We start from the raw sequence: 24957 nt of genomic DNA, 5'->3' as shown, positions 1-24957 counted from the left end.
ACTTCAATTTCCCTAAACTCTCTTGAAGGCCTTGAACTGCCATCTCCGGCCAGGAGGTTAGTGGCTCATAGGTCAAGGCTGACTGGATGGAGGTACCCAAGTCAGTAAGGCCTGAGTCAGTATTAGCTATGGCTGATGCCTGATGTTGTTTTAATATGTCCGAGTAGATGATATCAATCTTATTCGTGAAGAATTGCGCCAATTCTTCGCATTGAACACTACTCAGCGAAAGGGGTTTAGCCATGGTTTGTGAGCCAGCCAGCTCTTTGACTAAGTTAAACAAAGTTTTCGATGTATTTATTGCCTCAGAGATGGTCTTTGCAACATAGCCAGCTCTCGTAGTAGTGCAGGCTGTGTGGTAGAGCTTGAGTTCTTTTCTATAAGTCTTCCCTGCTTCTAAGGAGTAATCTTTCCTCCAGGGGATTGGCATTGGTGCACTTTGTTGTGCTTTTGGCTACCTGTTTGTTTTTGAAAAAACATTGCTGACTGCTAATTCAACTTAGATATATATGCTCCAATCTCGATGATTTTGGAGAACCTTTATTTTACCACAGGGGTGTGATCAGTACTTAATTTGAGCCAGTGGTTTCCTGTGCTCAGCTCCGGCACCTAATCATCAACACTAGCAGTTTTCATTAAGGACATATTAATTGATGGGGAGATTAAGTGATTTGCCCAGAATCACAGGATTTTGACCCGACGCAGAGACTCAAACCTGGTGACCCATCTCCAAAGTCTGAAGCTCTGGCTATTACACCCCCCCCCCCACTCTCATGATTAGTAGTTGGTTCTATTTTAGGCAGCCCTAACAGGAGAAATGGGTTGGTGCAAGCTGCCTCCTGATGAGAGCCCCAGCACTTATTCTTTTACAAAATACCACTGGGTGTGATCCCATCAACCTACCAGTCGCAATCTGGTGAAGTATCAGAAGATGACCCTTGTTGGATGCATCTTTCAGTGATTAGGGGAGTAAGGGTGATTACTATAAACATTCATGAATAGAAAGATATTATTTGTATAAGCTGTTCAGCCCCCCGTGTCCTACTAGGGCATTTTCTGACATTTTGGATCTGGGGGGTCAGATGAGTGTTAGGTATGTTGTGGAGTGATCCTATGAGTTTCAGGGAGAGACTGGCTTTAACAGGGTTTCTATGGGCATCACTAGTTTCTCCAAAAATGCCTTGACCAGTACTGTGGGGCCCCATCCAGAGACTATTTTTGTGCTGGGAGCTATCTGTTTTGACATTACTCCCAGTTATGCTTGCTGTGAGTTGTGTTCTCAGTCCCATTTGGTGTTGCTGCTGGGTTGGGGCATTGTGAGTGGACTATGCTTGGAATGGAGGTGAACCTGGAAGGGGTGTACCCAGTGCCCTGAGTCCAATCTGGAGTAGAGGCCGAGACTTGGACGCCTCCATCCCTGGCACCCCCTCTCCCTCGGATCACATCCCACTTTCTATTAGCATTTCTGGTGGGCTGGCTGCCCCTTGCTTTTGGCTGGGGTCTATTGAGCTCCCTTGATTAGATACCGTTGTTTATTGCCTAATGATATTGGTGCTCATCTTGTCGATCTCCAAAAGATTGAAAGTTTGAGTAAACCCCTAACTGGAATCTTGAACTTGTCATCATGTTGAGGTAGGCTAACCAGATTTTAAAGCCAAAAACTGGGATATTTCACAAAACTTGAAGTAGAACTATGATTTTGCATCACTGAGGGATGCAGAATGGCTTGGAACACAGCGCTTACCAACGCAGCTAAAACAGACCCAGAGGCACTAACTGTCAAAATTAAATACAACTATTACACAGACTATCATATGTGCTAATTACACTGATTTCTGAAAAGACTGTCATCTTTTCCTGTACTGAAATTCATAAAAGCTTGTTTGGTGGAGTCTCTCCAAAAACGTGGTGCAAGTGCTTAATTTACTGAAATCTTCCAAGAAAGATTACCAAAAAAACGGGACTGACCAGGCAAGTCTGGGATGTCTGGTCACCCTACACTTAGGCCTCTTAGCCTATTGACTCTTGCTTGCTGGGGCTATGGAGTTTAGAGGCCTTATAATCCCAGGCATAAGAACATTGTTCCAGTTACTGAGGATGGCTTCATTTATAAGTGAAAGGGAGGCCTCCATTCATTCATAGGCTTTGGGGGAGTGCTCTCAGGACTACCCGCCATGAAAGAAACATTAAGCTTGGACATGATGCCCAAACCTGGGGTACCTTTGGCTTGGTGATTAGAATGCATCCCATTAGACTTTGGCTGCTGGACCTGGGTGTCTGCTTTTTCAATAGTTTTCTGTCCCACCCCCCCTTTAGACTACCCTGCCTCTGGGGTGTGACCAGTGAACCCCACCCTGGGAGATCAGTAGCAGAGTGGGATCTAGGTTCCGTAGGTGCCTTAGGCAACCCTATTTTGCTGTGCACCCGATTGACATAGCACATAGCAGCACTAAATTCCTAGGAGCAAGTAAAAACTTTTGGACCTTCAATCCTGTCTGTTAGTCCTTTCTGATCTGATACAATTTTAAGGTAGGAGGGTAGAGGGATGCTGGTTGTCTTTATTAACAGAGTCAAACTACTGGGGGTTAAGTTTGCGGGATCATTATTACCTGTCTTCATTTACCGAGGGGTCTATTTTACTCTGAATGTAGGTTTCTGTGGTTGCATGGGGAGGCACTACCTCCCTACACTGTTACCTCTCCTTGCTGGGGTTGTGGCACCGATCCTTGTTGTGCTGGGTTCCCGATCTGTGGTTACTGCTGCCACATGCTAGCTCAATTACTTGATCTCTGCTGCTGTTGTGTATTGAAGGGCAGACCTCCCTGCGACTGAGTGTATGATATGTTCTGATTACCCTATGCATGGTAATAAGAAGGGACATTAAACGTATCCTGTCTGTCGAACTTTTGTGGTAGCTGGTCCGGATTTTCTAACTTCTGCTGCCTTTGCAGCTCATGGTATGCTTTTATCCGACATGCCTCTACCAAGTGATCCCACATACAGCAATAATAGTAACACTCTCTAATGTCTGGTTGCAGCCAGCCTCCCTGGCCTCTACTACCATAAACTGTTTGTGTTCCTGGACTACCTGTTTGGAACCAAAGTTTTGCATGTAGCCACCATTGTGACTGGTGCCATCTGCATGGCTGCAGCCATCGCTGCTCCCTCGATGGCAGTCTTTTTCAACTTATGCTGTGCTAATTTTGCTGTGTCTCTTTAAATCTGCTCCTGCTTCACTTGTTTTTTCTTATAGTGTGGGGAGCATATGGGCTTGTATTTCCTGCCAGGGTTTGGTATCTAAATCAACTGCACTGTCCAGCCTACTCTGTATCTCGGTGGGTAACCCCTTCGTCAAAATATTATAGAAAAATGTGACTTGTGTGCCTGTGTTGGCGAATTGGCTGTTGGGTTTCCTGTCCCCATCTTTTACTCATTCTATTTAGGAAATTGTTTATTCTCTCATCTGGCTTCATCATCTCTGCCATTAGCCCTACTATATCTGGGCGGTCAAGGAATATTTCTCTCAGCGTATTCCATATCTGGTACCTGAGTGCCTTAAATGTGGCCCTGTCATGCTGGGTATTTGTTAACGTGATTGCTGGTATGTGAGCTTGGATGAACACCATGTTTGTCTGCTCCCCAATTAGGCTGCTGGGCAGGCTCTTAATGTCACCTATCACTAGCTTGATACTTGTGGTGTTTTTCTCAAAGCATGTAATCCATTTCCCTGCCCCATCTAGCAATGATGGCAACTTTGTTCTCAACCCCCCATTTCCATTTGGGCCAATGAAATGTATACAATCCCGTGGCACCCTTCTGCAGTAACGGGTACATTCTCATTCTGGATGACTCTATGGGTTTCGGCTCAACATAGCACTCCCATCTTGCGAGGCATTGTTGCATCTATAACAAATCCTAACTTGGGTTTCAACCTTCATGCCTGATGTAATCATCTGCCACTGCCATGTCCTCTGGCTCAAACAATACTTCAATCAGCCAACACCTGTCATATTGGTCCCTCTCCTCTGTCTAATCTGCTAATAGATCACAAAACTGGTACGCAAAGTTCTTGCCTTCCTTTTTGCTGTTATCTCCCTCAGGGCTAGTTTATCTTTGTTGTGCACCCGTGCGTAGCATGGTGTATACTCTTTGCTGCTTCCCTCGTGTGGCAGGTACTATTTTGTTTTTCCTGCATTGCGGGTGGGTAAGTACCAGGCTGACTTGTTCCTTTATTTCTCAGTTGGCCCGATCTTTTGTCTACTGGATGGTGTGGCTCAGAACTCTGCTAGTAGCCTTTCATATATCTCTGATTCTTCCCAGTGCTATGCCCTGTGTCTGGCCCTGATTTCTTCATGTAAAGAGTGCACTGTCTTGTACATTCACTATAACTACCAGTTGCGTGCCCTTTCTCTCTTGAGCATCAGCTCATGCCTCTCTTCCTCGTGCCATCTATCAATCAATCAATCATGCCATTTGTATAGTGCACTACTCACCCGGGAGGGTCTCAAGGCGCTTGGGGGGAGGGGTATGCTACTGCTCGAACAGCCAGGTCTTGAGTTGTTTCCTGAAGGCGAGATGGTCCTGGGTCGGCCGAAGGTGGATGGGGAGGGAGTTCCAAGTCTTGGCAACCAGGTAAGAGAAGGATCTTCCTCTGGCGGTGGCTCTTCGGATGCGTGGTACGGCTGCGAGGGCGAGGCTGGTGGACCGTAGCTGGCGGGAGGGCGTGTAGAAGGTCAGGCGGTCGTTGAGGTACTTGGGGCCCAGGTCGTGGAGAGACTTGTGTGTGTGGGTGAGGAGCCGGAACGTGATCCTCTTGTCGACGGGGAGCCAGTGCAGGTTCCTCAGGTGGCTGGAGATGTGGCTGCATCGGGGGACATCCAGGATGAGTCGGGCGGAGGCGTTCTGGATGCGCTGGAGTCTTTTCTGTAGCTTGGCTGTGGTTCCGGCGTAGAGGGCGTTTCCGTAGTCCAGTCGGCTGGTGACGAGTGCCTGGGTGACAGTCTTCCTGGTCTCGGTCGGGATCTAGCGGAAGATCTTGCGAAGCATATGCAGGGTGTTGAAGCACGATGAGGAGACGGCGTTGACTTGTCTGGTCATCGAGAGGGAGGGGTCCAGGATGAAGCCCAGATTGCGTGCGTGGTCGGTTGGCTTGGGTGCGGTGCCCAGGGCTGGGGGCCACCAGGAGTCGTCCCAGGCAGGGGGCGAAGATCCCAGGATGAGGACTTCCGTCTTGTCCGAGTTCAGTTTCAGGCGGCTGTCCTTCATCCACTCGGCGACGTCTTTCATCCCTTCGTGTAGGCAGGTTCTGGCGGTGTCGGGGTCTCTGGTGAGGGAGAGGATCAGCTGGGTGTCGTCGGCGTAAGAGATGATGTTGAGGTTGTGCTGGCGTGCGATGGCTGCGAGAGGTTTCATGTAGATGTTGAAGAGGGTGGGGCTGAGTGAAGATCCTTGCGGGACGCCGCAGATGACTTCGGTGGCCTCGGAGCGAAACGGGGGGAGGCAGACTCTTTGTGTTCTTCCGGCGAGGAACGAGATGATCCACTCCAGTGCCTTCTCTTGGATACCGATGTTGCTGAGGCGCTGGACTAGGGTGCGGTGGCAGACCGTGTCAAACGCAGCGGAGAGGTCCAGGAGGATGAGGGCCACTGTTTCCCCCTTGTCGAGCAGGGTCCGGATGTCGTCGGAGGCTGCGATGAGGGCGGTCTCGGTGCTGTGGTTGGCTCTGAAGCCCGACTGCAAGGGGTCGAGGGATCTGTTCGTCTCGAGGAAGGTGGTCAGCTGTCTGTTGACGATCTTCTCGATGACTTTAGCAGGAAAAGGGAGGAGCGAGATGGGGCGGACGTTTTTGAGATCGGTGGGGTCCGCTGTAGGTTTCTTCAGGAGGGCGCTGATCTCGGCGTGCTTCCAGCTCTCCGGGAAGGTGGCGGTGTTGAAGGAGGCATTAATGATGTTCCGGAGTTGGGGTGCGATGGTGGAGTCGGCCTTGTTGAAGACGTGGTGTGGGCAGGGGTCGGTCGGTGATCCGGAGTGGATGGTGTTCATCGTGCGGGCTGTGTCTTCGGTGGTCACTGTGGTCCAGGTGCGAAGGGTGGCGGTGGGGGTCGTTAGTTCGACGGTTGGGTGCGTGGGTGGGGCGCCGAAGCTGTTGCGGATGTCGGCGATCTTGCGGTGGAAGAACAAGGCGAGGGAGTCGCAGAGGTCTTGTGACGGAGTGATGTCGTTGGTGCCGGTGCTGGGGTTGGAGAACTCCTTGACGATAGTGAAGAGCTCTTTGCTGTCGTGGGCGTTGTTGTCCAGTCGTTCCTTCAGGGATTTCTTCTTGGTGGTGCGGATGAGCTGGTGGTGCTTGCGGGTAGCGTGTTTGAGGGCGGTCATGTTGTCGGTGGTCCGGTCGAGGAGCCAGGCTTTCTCGAGGGTGCAGCAGGTCTTCTTGGAGTCCTTGAGGTCGTCGGTGAACCAGGATGCCTTCTTGCTTCTGGGTCTGCTGGGAGGGTTCTTTAGTGGTGCGAGGTCGTCGGCGCAGGCGGTCAGCCACTGTGTGAAGTTGCGGGCTCCTTCGTTGGGGTCCGTTGTGTTGGCGGGTGGGCTCTGGCTGAGGGAGGAGGTGAGCTGGTCTGCGGTGATCTTGCTCCAATTCCTGTGAGGTACCTGTTGCGGGTGGTGGTGGGTCGTGGATCTTTTGAAGCTGAAGTGGACGCAGCTGTGGTCGGTCCAGTGGAGTCCGGTGGTGTGGCTGAAGGTGATGTACTTGCTGGAAGAGAAGATGGGATCAAGCGCGTGGCCGGCGTAGTGGGTGGGGGTGTTGACCAGTTGCTTGAGTCCGAGGTTGGCGAGGTTTTCCAGCAGGGCGGTGGTGTTGCGGTCCTTGTTGTTCTCCAGGTGGAAGTTGAGGTCCCTGAGGAGGATGTAGTCAGTGGAGGGGAGGGCGTGCGGGCTGATGAAGTCTGTGATGTCTCCGCTGAATTGTGTGCGTGGTCCCGGGGGTCTGTAGACGAGGGTGCCTCTGAGGGTCATCTTAGGGTCGGTGTGAATCTGGAAGTGGAGATGTTCGGCTGCGGCAAAGGAGTCGTTGGCGTCGGTCGTGATGCGGATGGTGTTCCTGTGGACGATGGCGATGCCACCTCCGGTCTGGTTGATGCGGTCCCTCCTGATGATCTTGTACCCGTCCGGGATGGCGATGGCGATGTCGGGTGCAGAGGAGGCGTTCATCCAGGTTTCCGTGAGGAAGGCGACGTCCGGTGATGTAGCGTCGAGTAGGTTCCAGAGTTCCACGGCGTGTCTGTGGACGGAGCGGGTGTTGATCAGGATGCACTTGAGGTGGTTGCTGCTGGTGTTTGTCTTGGCGGGTGCGGGGCAGGTTCGGAGGCAGGTGAACTTGCAGGTGCAGCAGGTGAAGGGTCCGTGGGTGCGTCTCGGGGTGGCTCGGCAGCAGGCGTGGGTCCGGCCGGCATTGAGTGCGTTGAGAGTGGCGGCGTCGTAGGTCAGTCGGGTCGTCTTGCCTCGGCGGGGAGGGCCAGGGGTCCTGGCGCTGGGCGCGGGCCAGGCGCGGACAGGCGCAGACGGGCTTACCTTTGGCGCACCTTCGGCGCTCAATCGGTGCTCCCGCTGCGCGCTCCCGCTGCACAGTCGCTCTGGGGGCGTCATAAGTAAGGAGCCGGGAGGGAGGAGCAGCTGGGTGGCGGGAGCGGGGCGGCGAATGGAATCACAGGGGGGCGGGGCCGCAGGGAGGCAGCGGCGGGAAATTCCAAGAAGCAGCGGGCAGCGGGAAATTCCCAGGAGCAGCGGGAAATTCCAAGGAGCAGCGGGCAGCGAGTGAAGGAATCTGCAGGCAGGAGGCGGCAAAGGCAGGCAGGAGCGGCAGCAGTGAGTGGGGTGACCAAGCCCTGTGGAGGGCTGAGCGGTTTCTAGTTTGTCTCATTTGCTCTGAGCTAAGTGACGCTTTTTCGTTAGCCTGGAGTCAACTTCAAATTCACTCTCCATTTCCTCCTCAGCTACCGGGGCAAACCATGTAGCCCCACCTTGATCATCTGTTCCCGGGGGACCGGAGCTCCCCTCATCTCCGGAGCTCACTGAGTCACTATAGAGAACCGCCACAAACTTTCCTGACACATGTCTCTGCTCACCTGAACCAGTGGGAGTGCGTGTTTTACCTGCCTTTGAGGTGTCACGTGTCAAGCATGGTGGGTGGGAGTCAAGCTTTTGGAGACCTTCTCTAGGGACCATGGGCCAGATGTAGGAGGCCATTTACCGACCGGTAACGGACGATTTCGGCCGTTACCGACCGGTAAATGGGTATTTGTGATGTAGGGGCATCATTTTACAGATTCGGTAAATTTACTGAATCTGTAAAATACCGAATCGGTAATTTTACCGATTCGGTAAATCCAAGATGTAGGTAGCACTGTTTACAGTGCTACAGGCCTTCAGAATTCGGTATTTTACCACACAATCCTATTGTGTGGTAAAATACTGAATTCAGGTGTGCATGCACATCTGTGCATGCACACCTATGCCATGTGACAGACAGACATGCCCTTAGGGCATGTCTGTGTGCCACATGGCACACATGCCTGTATTTGGGGTGCTAGAGGGTGTCAAAGTGACAGCCCCTGCACCCTTGCTGGAATCGGTATTTACCGAATCTGTAAATACCGATTCGGTATTGCCCATTGATTCCTATGGGCTTCAATGCCCATAGGAATCAATGGGCATTACCGAATCGGTATTTACAGAATCGGTAAATACCGAATCTTAACGATTCGGTATTTACCGATTCAGGAATACCTACATCCCCCCTCTATTTTACCACTTCTTAAATACCGAATCGGTAAAATTCGGTATTTAAGAAGTGGTAAAATACAATTACCTACATCTAGCCCCACGTTAATAAGCCTAATGCAGAGGGATCTGGTGTGAGTACATCCATCCCTGCATATGGTGGTGGAGGTGCTGATGCCTTGCTCGCTATCAACATTGCGGTACTATCGGTTTCAGTTTCTTCAAAGATGGCCCATAATTCTGACAGTGACTCTCTTTTTTCCTGCATTTGTAGTTTTTATATGTGTTTTAGTATGTTCAATTATATTTGTGTCAAATGTTCCATCCTTAGACCAGGGTAATGATTGGCCCTTTGTGTGCAAATGACACTCTTGGCAAAACCTATTATTTATTTTTATCTGTGTGGGAAACCTAATTTCCATATGCTTCAATTGAGAAATGCATCTCAAAAGGCGTTTTATAGTTTGATCTGTCTAATCGTAGGGGCAATCGTATATGGTGCACTCTTACAAATTACGTGCTAGGAGTTCAGCGCTTACAATATTTGCATCAAACATTTGACTGAACATTTCAATAAAAACAAGATAGAACTGCATATGTAGCATTACAGCATTGGGTGACTATGCGATATCTTAGAAAAGCATCTGCACGATCTCAGTTTTTTCACACAATACAGTTTGCAATAAACAATCAGTGCACTATCATCACATACATAATACAGATCAATAATGGGTGACATAAAACATTACTTTGTCAAAAAAAATTGGTATGCTCTTGGCACATGTTATCCTCTAACAAGAGAAAAGTAGTGTGGAACACATTCCTACGTGATCTGGATAGTCTGCCAATATCTGCTCCTAGACAAAGGTGGTAATCATAGAATTCATACTCCAATAACTTTGGAATCACCCGCTCTTCTGTAATGCCCATGGTTGAGCCAGATGTACCTCCCACACTCCTTCCAGATACTAAGAGCGTTAAGAAGTCTCTTAGCACTGGGAAAACTTTGAACTAAACATCTATCAGACTGATGTATCTATTCCACCCAATCAGGATAGCTATATCACAAAAAACAGCCTCCTGGGAGTTGTCAATAGCTATCTTCACCTTAGCTAGCGTACTCAGCTATTGAACTAAGGTGACTTTGGCAGGAACGCCTCAAAGGCCGCCTTATTACTGATTCAGTTAGAACATATAAAATAGGTAATATGCCAGACCCTGCAGTCAGGTTTGAGGTCCCAATCCCTCCTATCTGGGTAGACAAAATGTTGCTTGAGTTAGAATTTGTTTAAAAAATAGAACACAAGAAGCGCTTGGCAAAAAACTGGTGTATCCAAAATGTTGCTTGAGTTAGAATTCTTTTAATAAATAGAAGACAACAAGCGTTTGGCAACACAGGAACGGTTCTTTTACTTAAACATTACTTAAACATTACAGCTGGGAGACCGCTGGGAGACCAGTTACAGGCATGAGGTCTGAGGACTGTCTCAGTTTATAATCAGTATGTGTCTTTCATTTACACAGAACATGGTGGGTTATAAAAGTATATATCATGAGGAATGTTGGTTGCTGCCTTTAGAGTCATAAATTAATTGTCTAAATGGTTTGCACAGATGGGTCTCAACCTCGCGTGGACACAATGTGGCCAGTGGTTCAGGTGTCCAGATGTCCAGCATGGGGAGTATGTGATCAGTGTGTATGCTAGGTCCTGATTGGCTATTTATTCCTAACTCATGTGGCATCTGACTTTGTATGGCGTTTTAGGAGCACACATACCCCCTCCAGCCATGGGGCAATCTCCCTTGATCACTGTAATGTCGCTGCGTCTATCCATGAGATTGATCAAGAGTTTCCTGCCCGAGTGTAAGCCTTCCAGCTACACCCCCCCCCCCCCGTGACCTATCGATCAGCAACAGCAATCCTGGGCCTTGGTCTCAGGATCTGCTTGACTATATATTTGTGAGTGGAGGTTGATATAGAGTTCACAACAGATGATTCTGTTAATAAGGACGAGATTTCATTTTCATCATTGATGGCATCGATTTCCATATTAACAAGACATTAACATGTGTTAAAAACATCAAGAATTCCCTTAAAAACACAATTAAAGTAATAATATATTTACTAAACAAAACTGAGAAATCGCTGAAATTGACCAAGTATGGTCAGCTGAGAAACCATAAACACACACCTTTAAAACAATAACTTACACCCAAAACGCAACCAACACCTCAACAGATCTGATCTGTCCTACACAGAACCTTGCAAAGCAGCTGGACAACAAGGCTTCTAGTATATTCTGAAGCCTCTTCAAGTTGAAGCACACAGGTTTTCAGGGCTGACATTGCTCCAGGGAACATGATTCTCTGTGGTCAGCGCTTTTCATTCCTCTGTGTGCAGGACCTTTGAAGGTTGTTAGAAAACATCTCCAAGAAGTTCCTTTCAGCAAACAGTTTTCAGATAGCACCATGTACCATTTTGGGAACTGAGGGCCAGATGTAGGACGCCTAATACCGGTCGGTAATGGCCGAAATTACCGAATTTCGGCCGTTACCGACCGATATTAGGCTTTCCGGATGTAGGAGGCCAAAATGAAGGATTCGGTAATTTACCGAATCGGTAATTTAAGGAATCCATAAATTACCGAATTCTTAAAATACCGATTCGGTAAATTACCGAATCCTTAATGTAGGAAGCACTCAAATGAGTGCTTTCCCATTTCAGGATTCGTTATTTACCACCGACTACAAGTTGGTGGTAAATATCGAAAAACCTAAAAAAAGGAATTTTGTGCTTTTTTCAACTGTTGCATATGGCAGACATACATGCCCCTAGGGCATGTATGTGTGCCACATGTGCACCCATGCACTATACAGGGGTGCAACAGGGTGTCAATGGGACACCCTGCCACCCTTGTAAGTCTACCACCTATTACCGATTCAGTATTTACCGAATTTTACCAATTCGGTAAAATTTACCGAATCATTAGCTAAATATCATTTACCGATTCTAAAATACAGAATTGGTAAAATTCGGTATTTTAGAATCGGTTAATGATATTTACCTACATCTGGCCCTACGTTTCCTCTTTCTAAAACAAATTCCTTGGTACTTAATTGCAAGTGTGGAGGCAGAACTTTTTTCCTATATTTCCCTGGTAGGCAGTTGGCATTCATGTTGCAGCATGCCTAGAGACTTCTTCAGTGTTCAGGCATGTTCTGAGATACTGGCAAGTCAAGCAAGAGTTCCCTCAAGAGATAGATAACACACTGTGTTGGTGGCTAACATTCAACTAATCTGTTGAACATTCTTAGACCACACCACTCCCATTTTTACTTCCAAATGATGCATTTCCTGTGACATGGGACACTCAATGTCTAGAAAAGTTGATTGGCCTCTAACAAGCTAAGGGGGCAGTTGAGGGCTCTGAAGAAGTCAAGCCCATCCCACTTTAGAAGGATTCCAGAAGCCCATGTCAACACTATCCCATGATTTCGTAGTGGGAAGCATATGCTTTGATTTTTTACACAACCTGTTTATGTGTGGTCAGAGCTTTATAATTTAGAGATGTTAATGATGGTCTGCCTTTTTCTTCCCCCAGCACAGTAAACGACCTCCTTAAAGACTGACAGCATGTATCTTCCTAGGAAAACTGTCAAAAAGTAAGACTGGAAATTTGCTCTGGCTGAAGTATGGAGAAAGTGTGGCTGAGGCTTTGGTTAAAGTAAGCATTCCATTTAGCCACTGAAGTCAGATTTCACACAAAAAATACCATATCCCAAAAATCACAGACCTAAAATAAGTATCTATAATCTGATTAGTGATTTCAGTTTATGATTTCAGATTACGTTTGATAAATACATGATTATGATGCTGAATGTATTTTCCAAAGCATAGATCCAACTAAATATTAAATCATCGTTTTTAATATAGGATAATAGCCCGTAGTAAGACGAGCCAAACGCCAGTAGTTCATTAGCTTAAGATAGTGGAGGTGCCGGGTAAGTAATATATCCTGGAGCTCAGTTTTCTGAACTCGCTGCTCAGCAGCAAAGTCGCCTATGACCTACGAGGCATGCCTGTTTTAAAAAGACTCAGAGACAGCACTGTCCCTCAGTTTTATAAGGTGCATTGAGAACAAAACATACCATTTTCACATAACCCACAGGCCTGGAGTCTGTTTGGAAGGCCGGGCGATTGCCTAACTCAAAATTCAGAGTGGCAATTGTAAAATCTAACAAAAACTCTAACGTAGATGCTTTGTCTCATAGATAGGGAGCGAAAAAAATATATAGAGATGGGCAAAGAGGGACAAGCTAAAACAAAAAGTGATGCGGTAAAAGAGTAGGAGAGAGAAAGTGAGCAAGACTAGCAATGGTCAAGAATAAATGTGTATGTAATGTGTGTGTACAAAAGAGAGAGAGAATGAGCAACAAAGAGACAGGGAGGAAAAGATGAGGCAGTCCGATTATCATTTCAGGTTATTAAACGGTATGGAAAGTATTATGAAATTACTCTTTATTACTGTCATTATTACAAATGATGTGTGATTTATAGGCTAAATCAACGTTTTGTGGGTCAACCGATTGAAATGCAGGATTTCAATTTTCTGGAGCCTTGCAATTAAAGGATACACTGGGGAGAAGTGCTAGTCGAAACACATTAGAGGGTGGCCTAGATTACCCAGTGAACAATGCCACAGTGAATAAAAACTTTGCGTGTACTCTGACTAGAGAAAGGCTCCCAAGACCACATCAGAAACGGGTGTTACATAACAAGAGTTCATGCACACTATTTCAATTTTCCCCCAGCTGTTCTTGGAATAACTGTTTCAAGAAGAACATGGAAGCTATTTGTACCAATATAATTTGTGCTGGTAAGTAAGTCTTTCTTAGTAAAAGGTTATTGTGACATTTCAAGTTTTATTTTTAGGTTGTGAATTGTCTCCTGACTCTATATTAACAGTGGAAAAAACATAATACAGTGACATAGATATTTCCCAATCTGATTATTGCACTACATAAGGGTCCATCGTTTGAACATTGTGGTAATCAGTTATTAAATTGTTAACAATTTCATAATGTATGCTTTGCAGTGTAGAAAAGTTGAAAATCTATGAATTTGTTAAATTAGCATAGTGAACCAAATATATACTTAGGAAATCAAATAGAGAATTTTAAATAACGAATTTCTAATGATAATGCAAGGTTCATCTAAACTGGCTAATAGACACAAAATGGATGTTTGGCACATACAGTGCTACATTTTAGTCTGTATTTGCAGGTGGCAACAATCTGGCACTGTTTTTAGGAACCAGCATTTATTTTTCAAAATCAGACTTTGACTTCAGAGCGAGAGAGAACGAAATTGAAAGGGAAAGTAGCAGGGAGAGAAAGACTGAAAAACAGTAACAAACAGAGAAATCCGGGATGAAAACGAACCTGTAAGAATGAGATAAAAGGTGTGTATTGGTGGATGAAAGTGGCATGGGTGTGTTCAAGACTGCATAGACTTGGTATTCGGCAGCCCTAACATTCAGTAGCACAGGCTGAGCAATGCCAGACCTACATACAGCCACAGCCTGTGCAGGTAAGAGTGGTGGGGTGGTAGGGCCGGGTGGTGGGGGATTTTGACAGACGCCGATGAGTAAAAATTGATTATTTAGCTCATGGTCGTCTAAATGAATCCCCCCAACCCGGCCCCTCTGACCCACCTCTCTTACCTGCAAGGGACGCTCCTGCATATATACCTCAACCACTGCCTCTCCTACACACCCACAGATCTGCAAGACCACGGCTGGAGGAAGATCCTTCTCCTATCTCTCTGCAAAGACCTAGAACTCCTTGCCTCTGCACCTGAGGCAATCACAATCACTGCCGCAATTCAGGAAGGACCTCAAGACCTGCCTCTTCGACTAAACCGCGGATCCACCACCCCTCACTCAACGCCTTGAGACCCTTACGGGTGAATAGTCGTGCTTTATAAGAAACCTGATTGAGGCTTGGGGTTTCTGAGCAGAACTTTGGGCTCCGGCACTTAATCCTTTCTAAATTAAGCACTTAGCACATGCAAATTAGAATGAAGGTGAAACAGGTGGTAACTTGGCGAAACCTGTAAAATAAAACCCAGAATGCATGACAATATTTCAGTATAGAGGCAGCCCTCTATGCATTGGTGCTAAGAATGACATTTCTGAAGATCAAAGGATAAGGATGTGAAAGGCAAGAGTAGTACAGTAGTACATAATTTGAAGAAAGTGAGGAGGAAATCTATGAGAATGCGGGTCACGTTGGATCTAACTGAATAACTAAATTCAATCTTAAGCAGAACAACCAAGCATATTCATGCAGTACCTACTCACAAGCAGTTCATGTGCTCTTTTCATTGGATGACCTCGGGGATTTAACAAGCCAGAGCTTCTGTAGCAGAGGAATGTCACAAAGTGCACTCTCCCGGTGCTGATATTATTCCTTCATGCCTAGTTAGCAAGAACACATGCCCACATTGGCTTCCCTTCTATGGTGAGATTTTGCAGCATAGCCACTCACCTCAAGTTATAAGCTGTGTTGATGGCACCCATGTGTTTACACGTCCACCATCAGACACAGAATATCAATGCAGAAACATTAAAAGCCATCATTCCCTCAGTATAAATTAGTATATGATACAGAGTTCTTGATCACAGATCTTGAAGTACAATTCCTTGGTAGTATTCCTGATGCTTACAGGAGCCGTCATTATGCCCTCTATAACTGGCAGAGCTTGGAAATGGGTGTCATTTAGGTAAGTGACAAGGCTGTCCTCACTCAAGGTTTTGTAACCCAACATCACATAGATTTTACATTTGTTATACATTTTTACTTTAGGAAACAGTGGGTACTCCATTTGGCTATGGCTTCAAACACACTATGTGCATCACAAAGGGGAAGAGCTGCAACATCACACATAAAAAAAAAGATCCGTTAAGTGCACATAGCCCTCCCTAAGGGAAGAGTCTATTGCCTTCATAGAAGCGGTGGAACATCACATCATGCACCCGAAACCTGCTGTAAAATTACTAGTTCTGCATGGACATCTCATTGACCCAGAGAATGATGACTTTCATGAAGAAACACCCGCCTGTCAATATACACCCACACATGAGGGTGCCAAAGCAGAAGAGATAAGAGCATGCAAAACAGACATTCCCATCAACCACACCTAAGATTAAAACTGCACCTGATATAGTAATAAGAAAGACATGTACTCTTAATTTATGTAATCCAAAAATAGCCCTGATACAAAACATTTGTTTATTATCAGGTTCATCAGCAAAATATACATGAAATATCAACCAAGCCTAGCTTATACTTAATGACGACCAAAATAGTGTATAAAAAAATAACAATGTATTTATACAATAATGTTGTTTTCTGACTCCCACTGTCGTATTCTCCCTTTTTCTACCATTTTCTTTCTCTGCTGACAGCTGCACCTTCTCTTTCTTCCTTCGTCCCGAATCTTCACGTGCACAATACACATTATATCGCAACACCAGAAATACAGCTGAGGCTAAAAGTTGTTTGACTTTCAGTAGCTCATACCGATCCTGGCTTGTTGCCTTGTGTGTTGGTATACCTCCAAGGCAGATGTGACCCACAAATTCCTTTCAACATCCCAAGTAATGGGAAATGGCCCATTTCTCTCTGGAGATTCACCGTTCTCAGATAATACTCCAGTGGCATAGCAAGCCAGTCGACAGACCCAACATGTTTAATAGTCTAAGTCTCCGTCTGTGGGCTATTGTGTCATATTGCCTGTGCGCCACATAAATTTGCAGTTAATGACTCAATTTGTGTTGTCATGGACATCTGTTCTTCAGTCACTGCTCAGAATAACTCTTCCATATGTTTTTTAACCCAACAATGTTCTTTCTTCTCACTCTAATAGCATTTATTACTTGTGCTGTACACCAGCATATCACATTCTGTGTGTCATGCATGTGACTGTTACTAATCATGAATAGATATTAATTAAAAAAAAAAACATTTATGGCCTGTTTTCATTATTTATGCATTTCTCCTAACCTTTTGTAGCAGCTTGCTGGGTGAGATTCCAAGATGTACTTTAATTCAATCCATCAATTACTTAAGATGGAGAGAATCAACATTTTCAAAATAATTTTTAATAAAGAATGAAAGTTTTTAACATTAGAATCATGTTCAAAGCCATGAGACGTCGGTCTCAGCAACATTTACTAAATGAGTTATATTTTTGTTTCCTGTTAGAAACAGTATTAGCATTTCGATCGTCTCATATATAAGCAGAAACCATCCAATATCTGAAGCAGTTCCTGTCAAGGTCTCCTCACCACGTGTGACCGATGGTATCTTCATAAAAATAACGCCAATCTCCGGGTGTGCTGAAGAAACCGCACGTGTCAGGAGTTAGCTTCTGACCTTCACGCATGCACATTTTTCTACGTTTTATCAGATGTTATTCTGCTTGCCAGTTTCTTTGCTCCTGCCTTTTGCAGCCAGTATGCTATGCCTCAAGTTTCCTCTGGCCTCCATGTCAGCCTTTTTTCTTGGTATTTGGCCTGAGTGAAAAGTAAATTTCACCAGCGCAATTTGCATCAATTCTGGAATTTCTCGCTATGCTTATTGCACGAAATGTCCGAAATTGCTCCACTTCACATAATTATGCGGCATCTATGGTAGAAAATTCCCATAAATATGCCATTCACTGTACACTTGGGAACAATGGAGCGGGATTGGTTGTTGCGCATAGTGATTACTTTTTGCACTTTTTGAACATGGAATGGATCTTTATCTCAAAAACTGACACATGAGCTCACCTTGAATGAAAACATAACATTAAATGATGGATTTGCACTTCATTTTGCCCAAATTACCTGTAATTACATGAAAGCAATTGATGTGAATTTCACCCCCCCTCCCAAAATTAAAACTGTCCTGTTTTGTTTCCTACATAAATGTGTGTAGAGCTCAGGAGAAGACGTACTGGTATACAACAGAACTGAGTTGGGGACCCCCGAGTCATGCAGCCCCCCACCCATTGCCCCCCCACCACCCATTGCTGCACCTCTGCGTGATGTGATCCCATCTGGGAGATGATGACACCATAGATTCCCATGCCTCCCGCACCAACTGCAACCCCGACCATCTTCATTACAGGCAATCTACAGGTCGCTCTTAAGGAGCGGCATGCGACAGTCCCACTTAAAAGACTGTGGTTACCCTGGCTTCTGCAATCTTTGCACAAGCCCTCCAGTGAGGGTTTTATACCAACTGACCAGTGTAATGTAAGCTACAAGTATCCTCTGTCTGCTATAGTCTTGGTGAGTATACCCCAGAAAAGACCCTACACCACCTGACTATAGACATATAAGCTACCAACAGGCTGGGTGACATCAGTAGGATGCCCCTAATACTATGTTGATGTGTCCAATAAAAGTCACAGCACAATGGGCAACTAATCAAAGGAAAATAGATACATTTACCCAGCATCTAGACCTAGCTCCTGATACAACGGCAATGGATGCTGCCCCTCAGAGGGAGGCAATACTGCCTGACCAAACATCCACAACTCTTAAGGCTATTCAGAAGTCCTAATCAACCCTCTAAATAACAACAGGGGAAGTTGGTGCAGATGTTATGATTTTGAGACAAGATCACTGCAATGCAGTGCAGCATGTGAGGGAAGCGGAAGGGAGGATCTCTGAGTTAGAGGACACCATCAAACAACTCTGATCCTCAGTAAGTTGCCTCCCAATAGAATCCAAGGAACGAACCATGAGAGGGAAGGATGCCGATGGTCGCTCCTGCTGAAGTAATTTGGGATTTGTGGGATCTCTGTGGGAGTGGAAGTTATAAATCTCAGGTGTTTTCTGCTTGACTGCCTAGAAACCATAGTGCCCATGAAAGACTTCTCACAATGCTTTATTATAGAAAGAGTGCACCGAACCTTGGGTTCTTGCCTGCCCCGGTACACCTACTCACCTGATAATAGCCAGATGTCTTCATTTCCAGAACTGGGACATAATTTACTGCACAATAAGAATGCATGCCAATTTTCAATACAACTCTGACCACATAATGATGTTCCCAAATTATGCTAAATTTGAGCAGCAACAACCTAAGACATTTGGTATGGTCAAAGAAAAATTAAGCTCCCATGCGTCTTTTCCCGGCCTACCTTAAAGTACTATACAACTCTAAATCATTATCTTTTTGAGTCTTCTGAGCAGTAATGGAGCTGGTTAGAGGCTCTGGGGAACAGAAATATTATTTAACATTCATTTACCACTACTGATTTACCACTACTGGTTAATCAGACCTTATCTGGCAGATTGGGAAATTACATATGGGCGACAAACACATTATGGGGATTCCCGATAGTATTATATTCAGTTTATGCTCCACTTCCTCCTAATCAGTCCTTTCGTTTTCCTACTTAAATGAGTCTGTCCTCTCTACACCTTGAGACCTTACTATGTTGGATGAGACTTCATCTGCCATATTATTATGGCTTTTGATAGAACTGAGCCAGCGCTGGCACGTCTTGTCACAAACCCCACTTGAATATTTCATTACAACCCACTGGCCGATGTGATGCATGGTGCAAATTGAATTTGCCGTCAGGAAGATATACTTTCTTTTTGGGAGTCCATAGAACATTTTCCCACTTAGACAATTCCTTCCTCCTGAGTACTTAAGTTTCCCAAACTGAATAAGTGGCACAGCATTCCCAGGGTCTTTCGAGTCACGCCCCAGGAATTACTCTTATGCACTGTTCAAACTCCCCCGTCTGCAACATTGAGATTAAATGCCTGATGGAAGACAAAATGCGAGTTCAGAGAGGGCTTAGGACACTCCTCCTTGCAATACTTTCCACTTAACAATGGTTCATTGTCTTCACCATGTTCGCTCTGAGGAGCTTATGGAGTAGTTATTAAAGGGAGTGCTATTTAAAAATTAGCATACCAAAGAAATTATATGCAGCAGTGCTGGACTTGGCAATCTCTGCAGGGCCATCCCCAAACCTTTTGCCTTCACTCCTCCTATTAATGCTGAATTTATTTTGCTTTTCTTAAGATTTTGTGAACTGTACCACTGCTAACCAGCGCTAAAGTGTTTGTGCTCTCTCCTTAAAACATGGTAGAATTGGATTAACCCCAAATGGCATATTTAATGTACTTATAAGTCCCTAGTAAAGTGTACTACAGATACCTAGGGTTTGTACATGAAATGCTACTAGTGGGCCAAAGCTCTAATTGCGCCACCCCCTTTAGTAGCCACATTAAACATGTAGCAGTCCTGCCATTGAAGCATGTGTGTTCAGTTTTAAACTGCTGTTCCCCCCTGGCAAAATGAACCTTTTGACAGGCCCAAACCTTCTTTTATAACGCATATAGTCATCCCTAGGGTAGGCTCTGGACAGCCCACAGTACAGGCTGCATTGTATTTAAAAAGTCACACATGTAACTTGAAGTTTAACATGTCCTGGTAGTGAAAAACAATTATATTCCTCCATTAGGATAACATTGCAGTTACCTTATTACATTTAATAAGCTGTAATTTCCAAATGGGAGCAGGTGATCAGTTAATTTTTAGAAATGTAATGAAAAATCCTCTCAAATGTTAAAGTTGGAATTGAAATTAGAATTTTGAAAATGCTACTTTTATAAAGTTGGCATGTTCCTTTCTCAGCCATTTAGCACCTTTAGATGTCCTGGGTCACATTACTGGTTGTAGCTGACAGTTAGGCTTTGTGTATTCCTCCTAGAAACCCATACACAATAGAAAGCTAAGATGTGCCTGGATGGGCCTTCATTAGCAGGATTGGCATATGGAGCTGGTCACCACCCTACTTACACTTGAATGGGCTGTGTCCTGCCTCTACACAACAGCTGCATACCCCCTGTAGTTAGTCAGGAGCCAGGGCAGGGCAGGGCAGGATGCCCGGAGACTTCAAAGGAAAACCTCTCAAAGTTTCTCCCACCTTCCAGAGGAAGGGCATCAGGCACACATATTGGACCTTGTACACTACCTCCTCCCTACACTTCTGGACATCTGGATACTCTGCCCGGAAGGACTGCTTAGCTGCTGAAAGTACTGCTGCGCTGAACGACTGCTGCCCTGATGTGCTGCTGCCTGATGCTCTCTTGCCTGGGTGAGAAGGACTAGACCTGAATTTATTGAACCCAGGACCCCAGAGTTAGTCCAAAGGTTAGCTGGTCAGCCTCCTGACCACAGCCTCAGAGTCTGAGGGCTCCAACAGCCTTGAACTCAGCCCCTGGACACTGCCATATTTGAGCCCTAACCTTCCAGGAGGTGCCACCCCAGTCCTGGACCCTTGGAAGTGACCTGAAGGTGCTCTGTCAACCCATTGGTGGATCCAGCAGAACTAACGCTTCTTCTCCTTGGTGTGTCTTTAGCCGAACCTGTGCATTGCCTTTGCTGTTCAACACATCCACTTTGGAACCCATGCATTGCCTCTACTGCTAGTATTCTTCCGAAACAAAGTATTCTGCATCACAGCCCATCGTTTCATTGGAACTGCTGTGCGCGATGCATCATTGGCACAGGCCCTTGCATCCGTCATCAGCAGAAGATTTGATGACGACACAGGACTCCGCATCACAGCTCCTTGGAACTGATGCATTGTCCCAACTGCGCGCCTCATCCTTGATGCTGCACTTTGCTTTGCTAGCCCCCATTGTTGGGATACTTGGCGATGACGCAGGGCCTTGCTGCATCTCGGAGCTGACACATCTTTTCAGCTATGCGTCACATCTTCAACAAGGATCCTCATAATACTTCACAAACCATTATATGAGGTTCTTTGTATGGCAGGCCTAATGGGGTCCTTGTGGCCAGCCTGCGCTCCATCACTGTCGGTCTGAACTTGTAAATTTGGCCTGGCCCAGCATTGAAGAACATAGAAACCTTCTCTGGGGTCTCACTGATACTTGGTCCTTTTAAACCAACAGAGAAGAAATTGGCACAGAAGCTGTAATATAAAAGTAACATCTTTAATAACCTCAAATGAGGGAGACTACGTCACACAGAAATCTTAGCAACTGAATAAGGCAGTCTAAGGAGTACAGAAAACAGGGGCCTTATATATGCTTAGGGTTACATAGTTAGCATAAGAACAAGGGGGAGGTCCTGGCACATGTAAGCATGCAAAATGCTTAATATGGGCATACAAGATCTGCTTGCTCAACAAAGTGGGAGGAGAGTTACTTCTCCATACAGCAGCAAAAATTGCCTGACAGTTGTATGAGAGAAGCAGGTGCATTCTACTAGCTAGGCCCTTCTGAGCATGTGCAAGGCTCTGAAGAGGGAAATAGCACATGGCGAGCACATGGCTAACTAAAATGGCTGCCAAAATACAAAACGGCTTTCAGCTCATGCTAACAAATCCCTGCTATCTTTAACAGCATGACCATATTTAAAACTTTCATATGTCAAGTTATAGTGATTGGATTTTTGTCATTTTATTTATTAATAACTGTGCTACTTTTCTAATCTGGTGTGGGATCCTTTTGTGTTGTGTGTTCACTTTGTTACTGTTTGAAGTGTTGCACAAATACTTTATGCATTTCCCCTGATTTAAGCCTGACTGCTCTGTGCCAAGCTGCCTGAGGGAATGGCACATGTTAATTTAGGGTTCGCTTGTGACTTCACGCTGACATGGATTGTGGTCCCAGCTTGAGTAGTGTTTCACACCCTCCACCTACTAACCCCTATTTCATATAAGCAGAAATTAAACAGCTATCAAAATTCAGTTCATGAGGCCTAACAAATCTATTGACTAGATAAGTCTAACATATTGCTCCATAATCTCACCAGGGCCACACTGTAACTCAAACAAACCCTGTTGGATGAACCTAAGAAAATTTGGCAAAGCTCCCAAAACCCTTTTTCTGAGGAACAGCAATACAACAGGAGCCTCCTAAACTGGTTATACCTCAATGACTGCATCTTCATTCATTCATATAAATCACATTACACATGAAAGTGGTTCTCCACACCAGTACCCAACATACTTAATGAAAGTCTTAGCATCTCACCACACTGCACTATACATGCCCCCTACATCGCCCGATGGCATGCATACTTACATTTCTACACTCCAATGTGCATGCCTTAGTATACAAATTAGTTATCTGGATACACCAATCAAAATGGATTAAATGGAACAGTCCATCTCACTCAGTTCTCCACTTGGAAATCCCCGGGCCCCAACGGACTCGACATGGAGTTCTTCTAGTGCTAGACTGACATATTGACCCAACCCCTCCTTGCTCTTACGTGGAGGCCAGGACCGTATGCCATCTCCCTCAGGATCTCTTGGACACATACATTGCAACTATACTAAAGCCTCACAAACTCGCACATGTCTGCCTATTATCAGCCAACTTCTTTAATACAGAGTGGGATTAAAATATTAGCCAAAGACTTAGCAATATGAGTAGCTATCGTCATCACAGATCTGGCTAATAAAGATCTAAGTGGCTTCATGCCAAATTGATCCACTCAAAACAATATTCAGAGAATCTTTAATGGAATTGCCATGGCTCCAATTTTTAGATATCTTCATTTCTGCCATGCTTTTAGATCCTACTCACCTGATGCCACAGACTTAGTGGCCTACTCCCCTTTAGAAGCTATACTCACAATGTCCCAATTATCCTTAAAGGGCTAAATCTTCACCAGCAACAAAACATTAATTATCAATACACCAGACTCATTTTCCGCTATGAAACTCAACTGGAACATAGATTTGCGTTCCATTGAGGAGTTTCAATGTACAGTTGCACTGATAGCCCCACACAAATCAGAAATCTCTACAAAATTCAGTCTGATTCAGTTGAAATGCAACCACCATTTATATTGGACTTCACACTGTTTATGGACAGTAAACAGAACAGTCCCAACTTATTTGATGTCACATGATGGAGGGAGATTTCCTCCTCACTACATGGAGTTGACCCTTTTTGGACAATATCTGTGATACAGTGTGGGCAGCATTGGTTCGACTAATTAATAGACCTAGCCCCAAAAATGGCATAGTTAAACATAGTTGATTATGAGGGCTTTATTAATGCATAAAGGACCTTGATACAATAGGGACGGGTGGTTGGACAAGGAGATATAGCAATAATATGGAGGCAATCAACTCTCCTCCCTTAGGGGCACGCTGGAGGGCAAATGGACATATGCTGCATGATATTCAAGACCCAGGGCTACCCCCAGAAACATAACAGAGTGTGGGGTGGATGGCTAAGAAACAGAGAGGACATCTGATTATCAATTCGATATATTACTTTCCTGTGGTAAGTATCATAATATATTATCTTTTCCCACATAAAATGCTTATATGAAATGGCTAATGACTGAACTTGTTGAGAGAGTTAAAATGATTGCGATGTGCTGTATTTAATGGGAAAATATATCTTTATTATTTCTCTTTCATTTCCTGCTCTGCAGGTTGAAAAACGAATAAAAATGAATGCTTAAAGTAGCAGTATTCAATTCATTGGTAATTCTTGAGTATCGCTTTAAGGCTGCTATTCATGTCTGTCCACCACCTTCATAGATCCTTAAACACTGGCTGATGTTAAGAGTCTCCAACATCCATCAAACCAGAATATAAAACTGTATATCAATTAGCAGTTCGTCCACTGTCAGGAAAAGCATCAGAACTAAAGAAGAGTCAGTGACACACAGCACAGAGACAAGCTAATGGGTGTTGATGTAAGATGCTGTAAAATGTGGGTTAGACCTGACAGCTTTTAGGGTGAATGTACTCCAGACTTTTTGCCTACTCACATCTATTTTGCTGAAATACATTTTTGTTGGTGTGAGGACTCTGTGCACTTTACCACTGCCAGCCAGTGCTTCAGGTCTTGTGCTCACTCCTTAAAAATATGGTGAAATCGGAATATACCTGATTGGCACATACAAGTTACTTATAAGACCCTAGTGAAGTAGCTCCAGTTTAGTCCAATAAATAATTGGGCATAGTTGGGGGTGAATTGGATTTTAAGAATTTTGGGGGATATACATTACATGTGTGCAAGTGTCTTTGTTCATGAGGAATTCTTCCTCCTTTTTGAATGCCATGCACCATTCATGCAAACTTGTACTAATCCTTTCGGTTCCCACT

Source organism: Lissotriton helveticus, chromosome 6 (genome assembly GCF_964261635.1).
Source record: "Lissotriton helveticus chromosome 6, aLisHel1.1, whole genome shotgun sequence".
Taxonomy (NCBI): Eukaryota; Metazoa; Chordata; class Amphibia; order Caudata; family Salamandridae; genus Lissotriton; species Lissotriton helveticus.
The sequence above is the reverse complement of the archived record's forward strand: the minus strand, read 5'-3'. Positions refer to the sequence as shown.